Genomic DNA, 18707 nt, shown 5'->3' with positions numbered 1-18707 from the left:
AGTCTTCGCATTGGCAGACGTACTTGAAAAGTACAAGGCCGATATTACTGCCATACAGGAAATACGATGGATTGGGAAAGGCGTCACAACAACACCTAAAGGTGGCGCACTGTATTATAGGTGCCATGACGTAAAGCATGAGTTTGGCTGCGGATTCGTAGTTAGTCGGAGACTAAAACATCTGGTATCCGGCTTCACCCCAGTGAATGAAAGACTTGCTGCAATTCGAATAAAAGCTAAATTCTTCAACATCAGCTTTATTTGCGCTCATGCACGCAGAGAAAAAAATATGTTTGATCCAACAATATTCCAAGAGCAAAATATGTATTGTTAACATATTGTTGGATTCCTCATGTAGTATTGTAAATCCAAAAATAGTTTGTGTCAACTGAACAATATTTCTCTCTTTTCTTCGAAAATTTGTTTCTCTTCTCTCGCTATTCGATGCCGTGTTGAAAATACAATTTTGGTGAGTTGTGGTGTGTTTGTATGACATGCTGCCTTTACCTTTGTTTTTGTGTGTATGTACTTGTGAGACTCTTGTTTTTATTTGTTTCTGTTTTGCTTCATTCTTCTTTCCTTTTCATGTTTGTTATGGTGTTTAATTATTCCTTATGTTGTGGTGGGTTCTTGTGGCTTTTTGTTTGTCTTTGTTGTCAGCCAATGCAGCAAACCATGTATTGTGTTCATCAATGATTGCAATATTATACGCGACATTTATATCCAAGTTATGCGAAAAGTGTATATGAGAAGTATATGCACTCAAATCAAAAATTTCTGGGCTGGTTTTCTGTATTGACAATACTTTTTGTAAACAAAATTAGATTATGATAGTTCCTAAAATCGGTATTGTTAACGATTTTAACAATATTGCGGAAATTCGAAAGTTGTTTTTGTTTTCTATGTTTGGAACAAAAGATGGTATTTTTGGATTTGGATTACAATGTTTGAACAAAACAAATACATTTTTGGAACCAAAACATATATTTTTGTTCCAACAAAAGTGAAAAATATTTTTTCTCTGCGTGTGCTCCCACTGAAGAAAAGGACGAACAGACCAAAGATATATTTTACGAACGCTTAGAAGAAACATATGACCGTTGCCCTGCCCATGAAATTAAAATCATTCTAGGCGATTTTAACGCCAAAATTGGAAAGGAGAATATCTTTGGCCCAACAGTCGGGAAATTCAGTCTCCACAGTGAAACATCTGATAATGGTATGAGGCTGATAGACTTTGCAGCTGCAAAAAACATGGTAGTTAGCAGTACCAGATGTAATCATCTCCATATTCATAAGGGCACCTGGCTGTCTCCAGATCAAAGAACAAGTAATCAAATTTATCATGTTGTGATAGATGGAAGACATTCATCGAGCGTGTTGGATGTTCGATCGTTCCGAGGCGCAAACATTGATTCGGATCACTAACTTCACGCAGAGAAAAAAATATGTTTGATCCAACAATATTCCAAGAGCAAAATATGTATTGTTAACATATTGTTGGATTCCTCATGCAGTATTTTAAATCCAAAAATAGTTTGTGTCAACTGAACAATATTTCTCTCTTTTCATCGAAAATTTGTTTCTCTTCTCTCGCTATTCGATGCCGTGTTGAAAAAACAATTTTGGTGAGTTGTGGTGTGTTTGTATGACATGCTGCCTTTACCTTTGTTTTTGTGTGTATGTACTTGTGAGACTCTTGTTTTTATTTGTTTCTGTTTTGTTTCATTCTTCTTTCCTTTTCATGTTTGTTATGGTGTTTAATTATTCCTTATGTTGTGGTGGGTTCTTGTGGCTTTTTGTTTGTCTTTGTTGTCAGCCAATGCAGCAAACCATGTATTGTGTTCATCAATGATTGCAATATTATACGCGACATTTATATCCAAGTTATGCGAAAAGTGTATATGAGAAGTATATGCACTCAAATCAAAAATTTCTGGGCTGGTTTTCTGTATTGACAATACTTTTTGTAAACAAAATTAGATTATGATAGTTCCTACAATCGGTATTGTTAACGATTTTAACAATATTGCGGAAATTCGAAAGTTGTTTTTGTTTTCTATGTTTGGAACAAAAGATGGTATTTTCGGATTTGGATTACAATGTTTGAACAAAACAAATACATTTTTGGAACCAAAACATATATTTTTGTTCCAACAAAAGCGAAAAATATTTTTTCTCTGGGTGTTGTTGCAGCAAAGGTACGTACCCGTCTAAACGTTGCAAATAAAGCACGAAAAGACACAACGCGGAAGTTGGACATCGATAGGCTGCAAACACAACAGATAGCCACAGAATATTCCACTCAACTAGCCCAATTGCTTAATGAGAGCAGTCCTTGTCCCGATAACATAACAACAAAATGGCAAAATATTGCCCACTCCATGCAAACAGCCGCAAAATCCATACTTGGATTCCAGAGACCTCCACAAAGGAATTCATGGTATGACCAGGAGTGTCGTGCTGCTATCGAAGAGAAAAATCCGGCATATAGAGCTACTTTACAATCAGTAGCAGCGCACGAGAGAGATATCGGGAGAAAAGGAGGGAAGAGAAACGTCTTTTCCGCAAGAAAAAGAGAGAAATGGAAAAGCGGGAGTGTGAAACAATCGAGATGTACAGGAGCCAGAATGAAGTCCGAAAATTCTACCAAAGAGTGAGACATCAAACAGATGGCTTTGGTACAGGCACATCCTCCTGTAGAGACCAGCAAGGTAATCTGGTAACAGATACAGATAGCGTGCTCAGGATATGGAAGGAACATTTCTCCAATCTGCTGGTATCCAATAGTAGCGAAGACGATGATACCACAGATCCAATCCCAGAAGATGGTATAGTATGTATACCGCCCGGCCAAGATGAGGTAAAAACAGCAATCAACCGGCTGAAGAATAATAAAGCAGAAGGAGCCGATGGCTTACCAGCCGAGCTGTTTAAAATCGGAGGCGTATGCACAGCTAGTTAGCACCATCTGGCAGGAAGAACGCGTACCCGACGATTGGAACCTGTCTGAATTTGGTATCCCCGCAAAGCTCATCCGACTTTGTAAGATGACTTTAACTGATACTAGGTCCTCAGTTAAAATTGGAAAGAACCTCTCCGAAGAATTTTGTACCAAAAGAGGTTTCAGACAAGGAGACAGCCTTTCGTGTGACCTATTCAACATTTTGCTGGAAAAGGTAATACGAGATGCAAATGTCAAAATAAATGGCACAATTTACACCAATAGCCACATGTTACTTGCTTATGCTGATGACATAGACATCATGGGACGATCAGTAAAGGAAGTAACTGATACCTTTAGGAAGGTCATAGCTGAATCTGCGAAAGTGGGTCTGGCGGTAAACGGCGAAAAGACCAAATTGATGGTGTCGACGCGCAAAGCGTCCATAGAGCTCGGACCAACTGTGGAAGTTGGTACCTACAATTTTGAGGTAGTTAAAGACTTCGTCTACCTCGGCACTGTCATAAACACAACAAACAACATCAGTTGTGAAATAAGAAGAATAACTGTATTGGCCAACAGATGCTACTATGGTTTAAGTAAGCAATTTAAAAACAAAGCCACATCTCGTCAAACAATAATAACACTACACAAAACACTGATACTACCCGTGCTAATATATGGCTCCGAAGCATGGGTACTTGCGCAAGCAGATAAGGCAGTGCTTGGAGTGTTTGAGAGGAAAATTCTTCGAAAGATCTACGGGCCGATTTGCGTTGACGGTGAATATCGACGTCGTATGAACCACGAGCTATATCAGCTATACAAAGATATGAATATAGTTAAACGTATCGAGATGCAACGATTGCGTTGGCTAGGCCATATCATAAGAATGAGCGATGATGAACCCGCTAAAAAGGCGTATGAATACATGCCACATGGCGGTGCACGCAGAATCGGCAGGCCTAAGCTTCGATGGAGCATACAAGTGGATGAAGAAATGAAAAGGCGCGGTATTCCAAAAAGCGAAGCGAAAAACAGAGAGGAATTGAGATCTTTTCTTAGTTCGGTCTATGGAACAAATGTTCTGTAATGGGCCAGCTATGTAAGTAGGTAAGTAGAGTGGCTACCACAGACGGACGGAAGGACGGACATGCATAGATGACTCAGAATTTTACCCTGATCAAAAATATATCTACTTTATAGGGTCGCAAATGAGTATTTCAATGCATTACAAACGGAAAAACAAACTTAATGTACCCTTCATACTATGGTGGAGGGTATAAAAAATACAAAAAATGTATATTTGGACCAATATTAAGGAAGTTATAAGTATTTGCATATAGTTTTTACAGAATCTGAATTTTTCAAGGAGCGATATCTTTAGTAAAAAAAAAACAATCTGAAAATATATAGAGTTGTTTTGCTCATGAGCAGCATCAGCACAGCGAAACATAAAGGAAATCAAAAACCTTTCCCAGACCCCACAATATTTCGTAAGCAATTTTCTTTAAATGCGGTTTGTATATTCTATACAATTTACTGTCTTTGTCTCTATGTCCTTGAAAAAGAAGAATTCAACAAATCTTATATTCTGTGATATAAGGCCATTTGTTTACAGAATTTCATTTTTCTAACCTGATGAAATATAAGTTTTATTCCCAAACGAATAGTTGACCCATAACCTACTAGCAAGTTGGTAGGTGCTTGCATAAAATATCAAAATTTACCACGCATTTGTATAGCCTCGTAAACGTACATTTTTGTGTGAATAGTAATGTCTCCAAGTGACTCAACAAATCTTAACATGTCTGTGTGGCATTGAGTCAGTGTTATCTCTCAAAATGTACAGTATACCGTAGTTGGAATTGAAAATACTTTCTTCATCAGAAGCCATAGTCAAAGTCTCTGTCTTATTTTCCACTTCAGACAATAAAGTGTTCATTGTCCTTTGGCAAATTTCATGTGGCGACCGACGCCTGATGGCTTTATGTGGCGAGTAGCTTCTTTTCTGCAATTTTGTAATTAAATTTTTACGATTTGCATTTGTTTGCATCTTTTGATGGCTTTTCACATAATTCACAAGCCTTGTCTTCTGTCTGCATTTTATTGTTATTGTTTTAAATACGACTGCAAGTCCGATGTGAACATAAGTATATTTATTGATTCTCTGAAAGTCAATTTCGATTTTCGAGTTTTATAGTTTATGAGTTCGTGTTGGCTCACATAAATTGGGCTCATTAATTTTAAAGTGTTTGTATGGCACGCCTATTTCTTTTTCTGTTTCAATGAAGAATTGGTTGGTAATAGCTGATAATTGAGTGGCTACAAGCTAATGACAAGCATTAGCACGTACAAAAGTGCTTACACGTTCGATAATTGAAATAGTTTAAGTAATTTCATTTGACTGTAAAATAAGCGGTTTTTATATTTTTCACTATGTGGTAAAGTGTAAACAAGAATTTTTCGTTTTCATACTTCGAAAAGTGTGGGATTAGTCAAGAAGACATATACACCAAAGATGATTCATATACACATTACATTTTGTTCACGTCCATCTTTATTAAATGTATAATGATTAGGAATTTTATTTAAAAATAGTTATTCAAGTGTTTAGTACGAACTTGTCGTTATGTCACTGTCATGTTGAATCTAAATTTATCAATTGTTCATCAATGATAAATTTTGGAAATAAATAAATACCTAATAGAAAATAATAAATACAAACTACTAAAAGCTGTCCATTTAAAGCTAATGACCAATTGTAAAGAAAATTGTGTTAGAGTTGAAAAATTATTAGACATTTTCAAGTTTAGATACCGTTCCAATGTCATGAATAAAATTTTTCTCTCTAGAATATTAACTTAACAAACAAACATTAAAATTTAATATTTTCTTGCATAATTAATACATAAGAATGTATTTTCATACATAATATATACTACCACAGTGTCAATGAAATATGTGTGTTAGTAGTAAAATTTCGACAGGCTTTGCAAATATTGAAAAACAAAGAATAAAAAGTAAGGAATGAGAATTGTCGCAGAACTGTTGCATTCATTTCGAATTCATGAGTTGCAACTTTTGTTTTAATTAAGCAACTCAGTCTCTGGAACTGTTTACTTAAAATTCATTCATTGTATACAAAACTTTTGCTTTGAGACGTAGAGAAAAAATGAAATCATGAAGTCGGTCAACCAAATCTTATATTCATTACAATTTCTTCGTGAGCAGCTAAGTCTGTGTAAATTTAGGTGTACATTTTTTCGAGGGTGGGTGAATGGATGTTTCTTCATAAAATCATAGTTATGTTTGCACATACAAAATTTCAGTTAAAATTCGTCTATGGGAGGACAACGACATTTTCTGAATTATACGATGTGATGAAATATCATATTTCTTATGAACACTAGACAAACGCTATGAAATATTATATTTGCAAAACACGTATTTTATAATTTACAAATAGTCAAAAAAATTTAAAAATTAACATATATTTGAGTAGTAGTGTTAGAGTAGTTTTAGCCTAGCTACCAAATCAATTTTTGCACCTATTTTCTGGCAGCAAATAGAATTTCGCACTTAACTATTATGTTAACTATTTCTTTAAAACTGCGATGTTGCAACAATTTACTGAAAGAAGTAAATTAAACAAAACAACCCATTTTGAAATACTTCTAAATCTTACCATCTGTGTTAACTGAACAACGTTGGCTTTGTTCTAAGAATGGAATTTCACAAGAGATCTAAGTGAAAAAAATTATAGAATGTGTTAGATGACTGAAAGTACATAATGTGTTAGATGACTACAGTACATAAGCAGCATGACATTCTTGCTTAGGTCCTTTCTGGTAAGTGAATAAAGCTGAGTGAACAGCTGAGCCAAATTCGAAATAGGTTGTCCTTTCCATTTTTACGAGAAACAACTTAAGCAAGAAAGCCATCCTCTTATGTACCAAGGCCTTAAAACCTTGTTTGCATTTTCAAGGGTGCGTGCGATTGACAACTTGTTATACCCTCAAGCTTTAGGCTAAATAGGGTATATACACTAGGGTTATGACTTATTGACCTTTTTTTTCTCAAAAATGAGTTCCTATAGTAAAAATTAATGAACTTTTGCCTATTAATGACTAAAATAGCGTATATAAAACTACCTACATCCATGCCCAAAAAAATCAAAGTGACTATAAAGATTTAATCGGAACCTTTTGAAATAAATACTAAAATACTTTATATTGCATTATTCTAGAAGGTAGTATAACCTAGTGTTATGCAATCCAATATGGAGAGTATCAACAGCTTACAAATTAGAAAGTTTCATTATTTCATTTGTCCGGAATCGAAGTCGAGTTATTTTTTTCGACTCCGACTAAAATTGTTCGACTCTGACTCGTAGACTCCGACTCCGAAAATTCATTAAAATATAATACAGGAATACTAGGTTATAAAAAGCCATAACCCTAATATACAATTTCATACGACCAAAATTTATACGTTATCCATATTACGATTGTACAAGTTTGTTCAGAGACAAGCCCATGCTTCCTGAGAAAATGACCCTAAAGCATTAAAAACCCCTACGATCACCAAGCGATATTCTGTTTTTCGAAGTCTATGCTTCCTGATATAATGGTCCAAAAGCTCTAAATTATACGATGACCAACTGAAATACTGGTGGGCGCGATATCCATCAAAGGGAATAACTCTTCAGATACCTTTTATGCAACACTTTGAGCTTTAATGCAAATCAATATTTTATTTCTTGAAAAAAGTATCACAAAATTCTTAAAACCCCTAAAATACATAATTTTTGAGGAAAAGGATTTAGGTTATGCAACCGTTATTCGACCTGTCCATAGAGTTGTCCATAAAAGTTGCACTTCACACAGGTTAAGGTCATATGTATCTCTGTCTGCAAAGCCGACTTATACTTTTTTATGGCTGGCAAATACAAAATTCTCAGTGAAAATGGGTTAATATTTTCATATATTATTGGAAATTCGAGTAAGCAGTTTAAAAGGGCCTTCGGATCAGCTGTTCCACTGGGTTTCCGAGTCAGCATTTCCACTGGGTCTTCGGGTCAGCTGTTTTCATTAAAATTGAACATACATACATATGTATAAAGCACAAAAGTTCAATATTTTTCTGTAAAATTGTGTGAACGATAACTTTCGAAGGGAGCTATCGATTTGGTCCAAACTTTGCACATCGTATTATAACTTCCAAATATAGATCGGGTTCGCATATGGTCCACTCGTTCGGCTATCTCCCACACAAAATTCGGAAAAGGGAGTCGAAGAGCTCCTCTCGGATCGTTTTGGATTTTTTATTAAATTCTGAATTGCTTATTATTGTGTTTTCCAATAATAAAGATATAAGTAAATAAAAAGAAAAATAAAAAAAAAATATTACTTTGTTTTCTTAAAAAAATTATCATTTTAAAAAATGTACTGAGGGGTGCTTTAGTTTTGGCCGATACTCTATGTATAAAGCACAAAAGTTCAATATTTTTCTGTAAAATTGTGTGAACGATAACTAACGAAGGGAGCTATCGATTTGGTCCAAACTTTGCACATCGTATTATTACTTCCAAATATAGATCGGGTTCGCATATGGTCCACTCGTTCGGCTATCTCCCACACAAAATTCGGAAAAGGGAGTTGAAGAGCTCCTCTCGGATCGTTTTGGATTTTTTCTGAGCAGGTTGTCTTTGCTGTCCTCTTTATCAGGTTGGAATATGGACAATATCGGTCCCGTCCTTCGGGTATCTCTCACACAAATTTTGGGAAAAGTGTAGTTTGGGGACTCGTCTCGCATCTATTTGAAATTTTTTGCAGAAGGTTGTCTTCACTGTCGGTACAATTTTTTCCGGAGTAAGTCTATATTCCTGAGATAATGGCCCAAAGGCTCCAAAACACACTGCCGACACATATTAAAATGGCTAATGTGCAAGATAAGTCTCAAACTGAGTCGATTTATGCATGTCGTCCGTCCTTCTGCCCATGTATTTTTGGTCGCAACATACAGGTCGCATTTATTGTCCGATTCAGCCGAAAATTGGGGAATATCATTTTTTAGCCATAGGAAGAACGCTATTGCTTTTGGTGAAAATCAGTTCAGATTTGGATATAGCTCTATATATATTTTCGGCCGATTTCTCGGATTTGCTGTACCAAACACGCTATATATGTCCGATTTCAATAAAATTTGGAATGTGTCACTGAATTCGGTCAAGGCATAAATGTGTCAAATTATATCGAAATCGGTTTAGGTTTGGATATAGCTCTCATATATATTTTCGGCCGATTTGAGGTATTTTATGAACCAAACACTCTATATCTGTCCACATTTGATCAAATTTTTTAATGTATTTTGAAGTTCAGTTTAGGGTTCCTAGTAATCAAGAAATTTATATTCCAAAAATTATTGGAAAGGACCATATTTTGGTGTAGCCCCTATATAACGGTACCTCCTGATTTTCGGTATTCTAAGGATTGTAGCATTTGAGGTTCTCAGTGGTCACGAAACTTCTTCACTAAAAATCTTCATCGTAGGTCCATGTTTTGGTGTAGCCCCTATATAACGGTACCTCCCGATTTTCGGTATTCTGAGGATTTTAGCATTTGAGGTTCTCAGTGGTCACGAAACTTCTTCACTAAAAATCTTCATCGTAGGTCCACGTTTTGGTGTAGCTCCGATATAACGGTACCTCCCGATATTCCGTATTTTAAGGGGTTTTAGCTAAAAATTTTAACCGAACTAGCTGTAATTTGACATTTGAGGTTCTCAGTGGCTACGAAACTTCTTCACAAAAAATCGTCAATATAGATTGAAGATTTTACCTACATTTTTTAACCGAACTTGCTGTAATTTGACATTCGAGGTTTTGAGTTGTCACGAAACTTCTTCACTAAAAATCGTCAATATAGGTCCATTTTTTTGGTATAGCTTTCATATAACGGTGCCTCCCGATTTTGGGTATTTTGAGGGTTTTAGCTAAAATTTTTAACCGAACTAGCTGTAATTTGACATTTGAGGTTCTCAGTGGCCACGAAACTTCTGCGCTAAAATCATCAACATAACTCCATGTTTTGGTATAGCTCCCATATAACGGTACCTCCCGATTTTCGATATTTTGAGAGTTTTAGCTAAAATTTTTAACCGAACTAGCTGTAATTTGACATTTGAGGTTCCCAGTAGCTACGAAACTTCTCCACCAGAAATCATCAATATACCAGGTGTTGGTATAGCCCCCACATAACGGTACCTCCCGATTTTCGGTATTTTGATGAGTTTAGTTACAATTTTTAACCAAACTAGCTATCATGATCCAAATAGAAGGTCATCCAATAAGACAAGCTGATACCTCCATTTCCTGTCAAAATATATTGTCGTAGTTTGAAATTGAACAAAAAACATAGTTACCCATAGCAAAATTATCAAAACAAATTTTGGTTATTTCAACCAAATGTTTAAATCCTTTTGAAATATCGCGAATAAAACATTTGTCTACAATTATATTTGTGTTTTGTGGCGTTTATTGTTGTGTGATATAAAACCAAAAATAAATAAATATTTTTAATAATAACAAAATCAAAACTAAACTAAACAACAAATGAAGGTGCAGAGTTGTATTTTTGGTGAATTTGCCGATTGGACGACCTTCTTTATTGGGCCATGCTAGCTATAATTTTTCATTTAAGGTTCTCAGTGAGCGCGAAAGTTCTCCACCGAAAATCAATAAACTTATATTCCAAAAATTATTAGCATAGCTCCATGTTTTGGTATATCCCCATAACGGTACCTCCCAATTTTCGGTATTTTGAGGATATTAGCTACAATTTTTAACCGAACTAGCTGTAATTTGATATTTGAGGTTCTCAGTTCTCACGAAATTTCTTCACTAAAAATCGTCAACATAGGTCCATGTTTTGGTATAGGTCCCATATAACGGTACCTCCCGATTTTGGGTATTTTGAGGGTTTTAGCTAAAATTTTTAACCGAACTAGATGTAATTTGACATTTGAGGTTCTCAGTGGTCAGGAAACTTCTGCACTAAAAATCATCAACATATGTCCATGGTTTGGTATAGTTCCCATATAACGGTACCTCCTGATTTTCGGTATTTTGAGGGTTTTATCTAAATTTTTTAACCAAACTACCTGTAATTTGGCATTTGAGGTTCTCTATGGTCTCCCACGTTCCGGAGGGACCCGAGCAGCGCTCGGCCAGGGATCGTCAACTCAGCGACAGCTGTATCAACTCGTTTTTCCGGCAGGTGAGCAAATCATGCCAGCAGCTTTGCTCAGTATCCTGCTGATTATTGCTGGCATTGAGCAGAATCCTGGCCCCAATAATACCGAGGTCACGATCTGTTCCGTGTGTCACTATAGAATCAACCGCAATCTCACTCAGGTTTGTTGCAATGGCTGTCAACGACGGTGTCATATGCGCCGATGTTCTGTACTCTGTAGTCATAGGGATTGGACAGAGGCGTAGCATAGTACATAGTACCCCTGCAATCAATATCATTACTAGGCGTTCAACACCTTCCGCCCTGAACCAGCCAAATCTGTGGATGTGTTCAGTTTGCCACGAAGTTATTCGCAGAAATATAGTGTTTGTTAAATGTAATGGCTGCAACAATCGGTGCCACATGCGGAGATACACCAATCTTAGCTCTCATAGGCAGTGGAATGGAAACTTCGTGGCAAGCTGCTGTTCCTCCATCTCTGCAGGGCATTTCACTTCAATACATGGGAACGTAACGCAAACTATGAATGTCAACTTAGCCAATGCACCATTGCAACGAACCCTTACGCCACAAACTAACATCCTACCAGCATAGTCTCCAACCTCATCTTCAAAGTCATCTTTTACTTCATCACCCACCACATCCCAGCAATCCAACAATTGCCCAATCATACTCCCAACACACCTAACTCCTACTAATCATACAACCCCTTCCAGCACCTATCACATGACAATAAGTACCCCTCCTACCATTACGCCTTCCTCACCCCAACCAACAACTATAACTGTCTACCAAAACAACCACTCTAGTAATAACCCAGCTTCTTTACAGCATGCTCCACAATCCTTCTTTATACTCCAGCTTAACTGCAACGGTCTTAGGAACACGATTGTGGAAATTACCAACTTCATGTTCAACAATAATATTTTAATAGCCGCAATCCAGGAGACTAAAATTCCACCGGAGTGCAGGTTATCCAGTCACGGTAACTATGTCGTCGTTAGAAATGATCGGGACAGATGCCACGGTGGGGGCTCGCGTTCAATATAGAGAGGAGAGTGAGTTACAGGCTGTTACCCACCCGGATCCTGCTGTTGACATAATGGAGGTAATGGCCATGACGGAAGGTACAGAACTGGAAGTTATCAATGTTTACATTCCGCCCGTCAACAGCCTTGGGCCCGGTTACCACCCATCCATAGAGCATCTTTTGGTAGGGGATAATCGAATTATCCTTGGTGACTTCAATGCTCATCATGAGCTCTGGTTTTCCTAGTTACCAACTGACGGACGTGGCGAGTTCATAGCCGAGCAGATAAACTCATCGGATTTCTCACCGATAAATGACGATTTCCCCACGCGAATCACGGCTCATTGCTCCAGCTCCACTGACATTAGTATAGTCACTTCGTCGCTTCTGCCCTTTACATCTTGGCAGACCCGTGTTTCGCTGACATCGGACCATATTCCGATAATTATACCTGTGGAGAAATCGAGCGACTTTGTGGAGCCGGAAAAGCGTTCATTCGTAAACTACAACAAAGCCAACTGGCCTGGCTTTAAGAATGAAGTTGACGATGCCATCAGTCAGTTGCTGCCTCCCTCATGTGCCAGAAAGAGAGAGAGCAAGTTCAGAGCTATAGTACTCCGGGCAGCAAACGCTTTATCCCTTCAGGCAGAATTCCATACTGGAGACCCAATTACCCAACTCCCGCAGCACGTCTGGCCGAGCAAGGGGACTTATTACGCCAGACGACAAAAGATGACCCGACAATACCAGCACTGACGGAGGAAATCAACAACCTCGTAAACCAGCATCGCAGGGAAATATGGTTGAAGCACCTGGATAAATGCGACGCTGGTTCGCACAAGCTGTGGGCCACCATTAAGAGTCTATCGGGAGCGATAACCAACAATGGAAATATATCTTTTAATTTCGGAGGTGGTGATATATCGGATGCCAAGAAAAGCGCGCTTATGTTCTGCCAACAATTTGTGGTTCACCCAACGGAGCAGAACAGGGGCCGTCCTCAGGAGAGCTAAGAACCTTAAAAAGGAAGCTTCCATCCAAATTTCGCCAGAGGACGTTAGCGCAGTTATTATCAAGGCTAAGCCATCCAAAGCCTTAGGACCGGACGGCATATCGATGCCTTTGCTAAAGCATATCGGACCGGCAGCAAAGTGCTACCTTGCACAGATCCTGACACTTTCCATCAACCAGTCAGTGATTCCGGAGGTATGGAAGAGTGCGAGAATCATTCCGTTACCAAAACCAGATAAGACAGCCAGCCGAGGAAACTCGTACAGACCTATTTCCCTTCTGTCGCCGCTGGCCAAGGTTTTGGAATCCCTCTTGCTGCCAAGTATGACAGAAGAATTAAAACTTGCACAACACCAGAATGGCTTTAGGAAAGCACACAACACCATCACTGCCCTTACAGATGCCGTCAACAGCATTGCAAACGGACTAAATCAAAGTAGATCTGCCCATCGTACCATAGTTGTGGCTATGGATCATGCAATACTCATTGGCGACATCCTGGATTCTACATTGCCAAACATGACCAAGTGGTTATGCAATTACATCAATGGCAGGCATATGTAGAATTCAGAGGCAACAAGTCGAAGAGCCGTAAACTTAAAATGGGTGTTCCACAAGGCGGTGTCATCTCGCCCCTGCTCTTCAAATTTATCTATCCAAATTCCCTACTCCTCCAGCAGACACATCTGGAAGGACATTAGAGGTTCAGTCCAGACATCCAGGATGTCATTCCATCTGACATCGACCGACTGTCACTGGCTGCATCACTTAAACTGGTTCATACAGGAGTTGAAGATATCTGATATCTGCCCTCATTGCAGACAAAGACCGCACGACACGAAGCACTTATTTGCATGCCCATCACAGCCTACAGACCTACGCCCCATAGATCTGTGGTTAAAACCAGTAGAAGTGGCTAATTTCCTACAGCTCGCAACCTAATCCCGACAGCGCAATCCCACTCACGTCCCAACTCACACTCACAAACATGCACCCACATAACAATCAATTCATCCTTACACATAAACACCTTCCACACGGTACCGGCACACGTACTAATTCAATTCCTATCAACATCTTATGGATCATTTCAGGGGAAACGAGGCAGCCAAAGCCAAACCAAAAAAGAACAAGCTCCCTTATAACGTTACCTTCTTCAACTTACGGCCATGTTTTGGTATAGCTACAATTTTTAACCGAACTAGCTGTAACTTCATATTTGAAGTTCTCTGTGACCACGAACCTTCTCCAGCAAAAATTTTACATCTAAGCTTTTCAGTGGTCATAAAGCTTCTTCACTAAAAATCGTCAACATAGGTACATGTGTTGGTATATCTTCCATATAACGGTACCTCCCGATTTTCGGTATTTTGAGGGTCTTAGCTATATTGTTTGACGGAACTACCCGTATTTTTAATTTTATTGTTCCCTACAGTTATAAAACCTTTCCACCAAAAATTGTAAAGATAAGACCCGTAGGTGATACCTTTCACCTGGCTGAAAATATTTTTTCGATTAGATTAGATAATTTGAGCATTTTGGGTAACCGTGGTCGAGAAATGTTCCATCTAAAATTGTGGAATGAAACTAAATATTCCAATTTAAGTCCCAATTTACATTAGGCGAGTTTACTTGCGGCAATTGTCAGTTTGTTGGTGAGAGAGGGTGCCGAGAGGCAAAGGGTTACCATATGCCTCACCTCTCTCTCCTACAAAATGACAATTGCCGCAAGTAAACTCGCCCAATGTAAATTGGGACTTATTTAGACTATTTTATGGGGGAGGGAATAAAAAGTTCGACCCGGCCAAACTTAGCGTTTTTTACTTGTTTTATATTTCAGGTCCTAAATGTGAAATTCCAACGTTAGTGAACTATAATTGTTAAGGAACAGTAGGGGAGGTATAAAGGAGATATAAAAACACAAAAATACTTATATTTTGATGTAAAATATTAAAAAATCAAAAATTGAATTTTAACATTGAATTCCTCTGCAACTACTGAACCGAATTTTGTCGTTTTTATACCCTCCACCATAATATGGAGGGTATAAGTAAATATGTCCTTGCCTTTGTAACACATCGAAATATTCATAAGAAACCTTACAAAGTATATATTATTGATCAGCATACTTCGGATTGTCAATGGGTAGAAAAGCTCCACAAAGAAAATGATCAGTATTGGTTTATATTTTGGTATATTCCCAATATTAAGATACCTCCAGATGTTACGTATTTGGTACACACATCATCTACATGGAATGACGATAGAATGGTTTTTCAGTTTCTGAATGGGTAAAAAGCATCGATGTCTCATTGGTTGTAAATATTAATAATTTCGACAGTAGTAGATTCCTGCAGATTCTCTGTCAATTTGAGTTTACCATATTGTATTAACCAGACATATCTATGTTCAAAATTGTGAGAAATATGTAGAATAATAATATTATTATATTTTTAATTATTTCTTAAAATATACTGATATCCTGTTTGAGGTCATTTGTAAATGATTTGTGTGAGAACTATAGGCGGAGAGAAAAACACAATAAAATCCCAAAACACATTTTACATCCATTGTGCTATGGTCTTCTGGGAGGGGAAATCTCGACACAAAATAATACTACAGCAACTGAGCACTTCCGACATCATCCCCCACAAATTGAATTAAAGTGTATTCTCATATTACATTTTAATATTCCTTGAAGCAGCATTGTATCTGTTGTTTTATTTTTGTTATTTTTTTAAAAGAAGATCACGACTCATTCCCTTCTATCACTTGAAACTGTTTACGTAAGTTTCCTTAATTGTTTCGGTATGTTTCTCTTAAATTTTTTATTATGAGATAAACTGTCAAATCTGAAATTTTTGTTGTTTTATGTAAATTATTTATGACACATGGAAGAACGCAAACATTGTGCGAGGGTGAGAGGTGAATAATTTCCAAATCCCATAAGCCGCTGATACAAAAACACCACACGATATGCGTGTTCCACTGTCTCCAATGTTGGATTCGTTACTTCATGTTAAATGTCTTTTGGGTGGCCTTTGAAAAATGTTCCTCGATTGTCATTAAGCTGAGAGACTTTGCTGAGACTGAATTATTGACTACGATGTTAAATTTTTGTCATTTGACTACAAATTAAAAGATGAAATTTAATTATATGAATTGCGATTTACTGTTTATATTATATGTGGGAGAGTAAGGAGCACTCCAGTAGAGAAGATTTTGTTTAATGTAAACTACGGCAATATATTAACGATGGCATTAATTCGTTAGTCGAGTAAACATATATTTACAAGTATGTGCGAAACTTTAGTCAATTTTGAGAGAATACATTTATTAATTTTCTCCTATTTTAGGACATTATTTCAGAAGTTTAATGTATTTTTTCTATGTGAAACTACCAAATTATTGTTTTTAAATTTTAGGTGTGATATATAACCTTAACCACAATAAAATGTTAAATAGTCATTAATCTTTAAAAGAATTCCAAAATTCTAAAAGAGACAAATGTGCTTTCCCGCATATACAAAACATTAAATTTATGCAATGATACCAGGCATACCGTACTTTGGCACAAACACCTAAGCAGCCATCAGTAAACAATTAGTAGGATGTAAAATAATTTTACTTTTTTCATCCTCTATTTTCATTTATGTTTAGAAGGAAATGTTTTCCATTGTGAAAGAATAATAGAAACACTGAACAATACTTGAACAACAGCAGATTAACACCTCGACACCAGCATATTTTAATTTTCTGCAACCAAATGTTATCTCATCTTAGAGATGAACAAGTCAAAACATTCGGGTAAAAGTAATCATATTTATATGAAATGCCAAATTTTCCTATTCGGTGTATGCTTCATGCTCATACATTCATAACTGTTATAAAAATTAAAATATGCAATCCACGAACACGACAGTCGCCCACCTCTAAACTGGCTGGACCAGTGATACCCTACAACAGTACACCCGTCTATAAGCTCATTAAAACAATTCTGTTGAGAAAACAATTTTCTCCTTCAATGGACTTGAGTATTGAAAAACAAGTAAGAACGGCGTAATAGTGGAAGAATATCGCACTCTTTTAAACAAGGTTTAATACCAATGAGACATCGATGTTTTCTTCCCATTCAGAATCCGACATACCACGTTACAGCCATTCAATTGGGCCAGTGTATGAGCGGTATTGTAGTACCTTTCAATATGAGAACTACGATACGAGCGGTATACTGATAATCCTGTTCTGGACTATTTTATACCCACATGGAAGACCAAAGACCAAATTTTTTGACGCCACAAACTTCAAAATACCGAAAATCGGGTGTAGCGTTCTATGCGGGCTACATGAACACGTGGGCCTATACCGACACATTTCTGGTGGGAAGTTCTATACCTACAACCACCGACGTAGCAAGGGGGGTGGGTTTTTACTAAAAGAATTCTTTACATTGCTTAGTCGCAGGTCACACTATAGTGGTTTCATTGAAATTTTTAGGTGGTCTTAAATCGAGTTGCCCACTACAGCTACTTCATCATATGGCCAAGGACTTAATAGTTCTTTTATTTTCAAATTTTCTATCATTCTTTTAAGAATTATTTATGTACCAAATAAAAAATTGGCAAATGTAAATTTTTAAATGTTTTTTTGGGTAACTCGGTATGGATGCCGTAAAACTGTAAACTCTTTGCGCACCACTTCTAAAACTTGTATTTATTTTTGCTCATAAAGAATTAATTTATTATCATATCTAGAAATAATAATAATATAAATTACAGAAAGCGCTCAATATAGAAGAAGATGAATAAGCTTCCGGATTATTGATGTAAATAATTTGCGGATTACAGAGCCCACAGTGTAAATATTTTTAAAAGACATCAAGACTGGTTGCCAGAATGTTGCTTGCTCCTGAACATTTTTGACAAGATTAACGATAGGAAACCATAATCTCTCAGAGAGAATATCAACGATTGGACACCAGAATTAGTTTTTTAGTCAGCATTAGTTCTCTGTCAACAAAATTACTATTGGCCCTAGAAATTCTTTGTGATAAAATCCCCAATTGACCACCAACATTTCATTATGATTTCCAGGATTGACCATCAAAATGACTTTATGCAAATAACTACAATTGGAAATAACATGATTGCTCCCTATGATTGCTTCCTATAAAAATAACCTGTTTGAGCCCCAGAATTGTCTGTTGAAAGAAACACGATTGGAAGTCACAATTTTTCTATTAACAGATTCACGTTTTGTCACCAGAATGTGTCTACTTAAAATACAAGATTGGAAGTCAGAAATTATCTACTAATAAGTCATGTCTTTGCGCAAGAACTATTATAATAACAAGCCCTCGTGTGGGAACCCTAATAACACTGTGTGTAATTTTTTGTTTCATGGAAACTTAGCCATTTTCTGACACCGCAGCGTTATAAAAAAGAAGATGTTTCACCATTTTGTGCCC

This window comes from Musca autumnalis, unplaced genomic scaffold (assembly GCF_047663935.1).
Source record: "Musca autumnalis isolate F117 unplaced genomic scaffold, ASM4766393v1 scaffold_2, whole genome shotgun sequence".
NCBI lineage: Eukaryota > Metazoa > Arthropoda > Insecta > Diptera > Muscidae > Musca > Musca autumnalis.
Note: the sequence above shows the minus strand (reverse complement) of the source record.